The sequence below is a fragment of the Humulus lupulus genome, chromosome 2 (assembly GCF_963169125.1).
Source record: "Humulus lupulus chromosome 2, drHumLupu1.1, whole genome shotgun sequence".
Lineage (NCBI taxonomy): Eukaryota > Viridiplantae > Streptophyta > Magnoliopsida > Rosales > Cannabaceae > Humulus > Humulus lupulus.
Window position 1 is genome coordinate 169,127,106 of NC_084794.1, and position 4,473 is coordinate 169,131,578.

The 4,473-nt window shown below is 33.5% G+C and overlaps 1 long non-coding RNA gene across 1 annotated transcript; it reads left to right on the forward strand.

The window, feature by feature from the left end:
* Positions 1–1,027: 1,027 nt before the first annotated feature.
* LOC133816404 (uncharacterized) lies at positions 1,028–1,960 on the forward strand. Its single transcript, XR_009885212.1, has 4 exons — positions 1,028–1,096; positions 1,197–1,253; positions 1,521–1,740; positions 1,827–1,960. It is a non-coding gene; the product is annotated as an uncharacterized LOC133816404 (long non-coding RNA).
* The last annotated feature ends 2,513 nt before the right edge of the window (positions 1,961–4,473 follow it).

Here is a 4,473-nt window from a genome sequence, read left to right on the forward strand (position 1 = left end):
ACTTCTTCAGGGCACCACGATGGGCTAGTGTGAACCTTGGAATATTTATATGTATGCAATGTTCTGGAATTCATCGGAGTCTTGGAGTTCTTATTTCAAAGGTGCATTTTCTTCTTTCTAATGATGCATTACCGTAGTCAAATCATGAACAATCTCAACACTTTTGACAGTTAATTTTAGAAGTATATGATGCCCCAATTATGTTTGTACAATAAACCAAAAGTTGATTTTATAATATAAAAGTTTATATGTATTTAATTGCACATTGATGTGTGTTTTTCCTATAAGTGAGAATAGAAATTGTAAGAGAAATTGTATTTTCCTTTTCTATATATTTCAATTGGTAAACAGAAGCATATTTATACAGTTTACACACTTAATCTTCTTAATTACAGAATAAACAACAAATCACAAAAATAGCTACAAATCATCTAAATAAGGAAACTACTAATTTTTGCATAGGATGCTCATATTATTTCTAATTGGTAACGGGTCTTTGTAACTAGTATTTTGGTCCTCTCCTTTCTTATAAGAATAGAAAATAGCCCTGTAATGTAGCTGTTGCATTCCTTAGTGCTATGCTTCTTCTTTAGCATACTTGACACAACCAGATTCAAGCTCTGGAGTTGAAAACTTTCAACAGGCAAGTTGTCATTAGGTTTACAATATTTTCCTTCTCACTTGTGAGTTTTGACCTTATGTACTCTTTCTTTTACCCTGCTACTGGAACCCGTTTTTTGGTCATATACAAATAGGGCATAAATGGTTTTATTTCATTTCCCATGTTGCATGAGGCATCTTAGTCAATTGAAATTTGGGAACCTACATGCCATTGAGGCATGAAACGGAGTAAATTGAACTTTTCTTTATTAGCTTTTTTTTTTTCAAAAGGGATTGGTTTAGGCTTTTATAATGTTGATGCATTTATTTAAGCACCTCTAACTTCAATCTTCAGCACCATTATTATTACACTTTTCTCAGTAACAGAGTGTACATCAATTCGGTTTTATGTTTTGGCTTTTCTTGGCAGTGTCCTCTTCTTAACATAAGTTATTGTCCTCCATCAGAAGCTGTCCTGTCTGATGGGAAAAGTTTGGTAAGTACATTTTTACTTGTAAGTTGTAATATCCAACTCAATTGAGTATCAGCGAATTCCTTTTTTTATGTCATCTTATCATCATGTATTTTCTTGCTAGGTCGTTGTCATCTACAATTCCCTGGGGTGGAAGAGAGAAGAAGTAATACGAATTCCTGTAAGTAGCTAAACTGTACTTCATATGCTGATCAACATAAATTTGAAAAGGTCTACTTGAACTGATGATTTCTATTACACACTTTCAACTAAAAAGAGTTCCAATATTGAACACTTGAGGACAGAACGCTATGTCTATCTGTGTCAAACACTTTCTTAATTTAAGAAGTAACCATCATTGACTTGGAGAAAACTGCAAAAAATTTAAGGTTGTATATATTAACTTATTCATGTTTACTAATGGCTTTGCAACTGAAATTTTATGTAGGTTTCCACTGACAGAATTAGTGTTCAGGATTCTAGTGGGAAGAAAGTTGAAGTCCAGCTTCTTCCTGTATTGAATGCCACTTTTAGTGTTAGAAATTATTATGTGAGAGCATATTTGGGTGAATCTCTGAGAGAAACAATTAAATATTGGCTTGCATTTACAGTGTCAGTACCGCCAATTGGTTTCAGCACTTACATAATTTCTACCACTAAACAAACAGGTTGGCCATATTGTAATGTTTAAGGTGTTACATATAAGAGCTCTCCAAGTTAGACCTGATAATCTAATTATTGATCTACTTTACAGGCTCTAGTGTAGCCATTTCTTCTGTGTACAGGTCAGAAGAAAGTATAGACAACACTATAGAAGTTGGACCAGGAAGTTTGAAGCTAATTTATTCAGCTCGTGATGGAAAGCTTTCACACTATGCTAACAACAGAAATTTGGTATGCTATGTTGAAGATTTAGTTTCCTAGTACCTTTTCCACTTCATTTTATATGGTTTGTTTTTGTATGGAGTTTTTTTTTATGTATCTTCTAATATTCAATCTTAATTCAAAATTAACACATATAGGTAAATTATCTCATAGACATGTCATGGACAGTGATGCTAATCTTTTTCTTTTTTTGGTTTCCAATTTCCTTGTACATTCATGTATTTGCTCATGGTTTTATAAAATTCTATATTGATGGACAAAGATGGTGATGTGTTTACTATGTTATGTTCCTATTGAAGATTACAGCATCTGCAGAACAGTCATATAGATATGTTATGGTATTGATTCAATTTATTCTTAAGCTTGACAATTTTTTTTGCTGCTGAAATTACCTTGACTTAGCATGGCTTGAAATTTGTATTTTTGTTTAAAGGTGCATGAAACTTTCTTGCTTATAAATTATGTTCTCATATGTGTGGTGCCACTAACACTCTGTTTTGGTTATTGATTATAAGCCCTGTTTATTTTATAAAAAAATCTGCACATTCTTGTTGATTAAGATTCTAGGTGCTATAATTGGATGTTTTACTTAGCTCTCTTTCATAGATAAAAGAGTCAAAGTTCCAGAGTATTATTAACATATTGGATTTATTGCATTGCATTTTAATTATGATTTTTTTGTAGTTTTTGTGCTGTAAAGACTGTTATTTCTCTGTTCTTCATCAATTAAATTGATTAGTATATTTTCACTGTTAGTTGGAAGATATGCAGCTGTTGTTGACATGAACCAGGTTTTAACTAGAATTAGAGGTTTTAACTAGAATTAGCCTAACATGATCTACATTTCTGCATAGCATGCACACATATCATGTATTTACAATTAGACAGAGACACTTAGAGAGATCTGAATGAGTCATGTGTCAGAGCTTGGCTCTATTCTAGGTTAGTTTCTTCAAAGTCTTTGTTGCTGATTTTTGTCTATTTCCAGCCTTCATTGCTGAGTTTTTTTGGGGGGCTATGTTTTCTAAAGACAAAACAGAGTATTACATCTTATTTTTTGGTTTACATTATTGAAATTTTTTTTGGCCATTATTTCCATTCCTTCATAGCCATCAAGTCTGATTTTACCTTTCACAATGTTTGAAACAACCGTGACAAGTGATTGCTTATATTGAATTGTGTCACCCTCTTTAACGGTAAATTGGCCATAATAATATATCATTATATTTTGAGCACACCATGTCACTATGTTAGGTACCTTTTGGCATATTTTTCCTGTAAGTCAACATACCTCTATAATTTTTCCTGTACTGGTACAAAAGTATTTTCTTCTCTTACAATGTTTATATGTTAATGGTCAGGGTCAATATAAGTCGACACTGGTTTGCCCAGCATGTGGAAAGATTTCAATCACTTTTGATCCCTTCATGTATTTGTCGTTGCCGCTACCTTCAACTGCAACTCGGCAAATAACCGTGACTCTGTTTTACGGCGATGGAAGTGGTCTTCCTATGCTATACACTGTTAGTTTGCTAAAGCAAGGTTGCTGTAAAGATCTTAGTGAACAACTAAGTAATGCTTGTTGCTTATTGCTTGAATGCTGATGAGATTCTTCTGCTTGCAGAGGTAAATTTGGTTTCCATTGATATCTGCTACAATTTATTTTATTTATTCCCTTAATTTTAGTTCTAGTGGTTGAGTAACTGTAATTTCGATTGCCAGGTTTATGAACATAAGATTTTTCGATATTTGGAAAACCCCCCAGAGCTATTGGCTCCAATTAAGGAGGATGACCACTTATAGACTTTCTAAAAAGGTCGTGGGAAGATCTAGAGTTGAAATAATTCATCGACCACATGAAAAGTAAGCTTGCATCCCTATCCTTATGTAATTGGTAAATAGCACTGGTAAACATGTGATGTACAAACTGGTGTTGCCAATCCATCTATTGAAAAATAGCTTTAACTAAGTAATTTCAGAAGGGGATTATAGTATTAATTAAAATAATTATTGGCTACTTGTTCATTAAGAAGCTGAAGTCCGTATGAATAAAGTTCAAGCGTTCCAAGTCAAGTGTTGACTGGATAATACTGGCTATATTACCTGCTTTTGAGAAATATGTGTTTTAATTTTTTGTATCCTAGTCATTTTATGTCTTGGATCATCTACGCAGACTGCTTGTTAGACTTCTGCTGGATTTCCTAACTTAGATAGTTGGATTTTTTAGGTGCCCGTCAGACAGTGTTAAGGGTTGTCAAGGAAAGCTTATCGGTACCCCTTTTGTTACTTATTTAAAAGAGCCAATATGTGGAGCCAATGTTGAAGCCGCTGTTACTAGATTGTTGTCACCTTTGAAGAGAACGCGTCCTTCAGTTAAGCTCGAGAATGGTAAGGAAAATGGATTTGAGAAAGAGGTTATTGAAGAACCATCAAACCACTACAATTCTAAGAACCTGTCAATGGATGATGCAGAAGTAGAGGAAAAATCTAGCGAAGCGTTATTTCTGTGTTGAAAG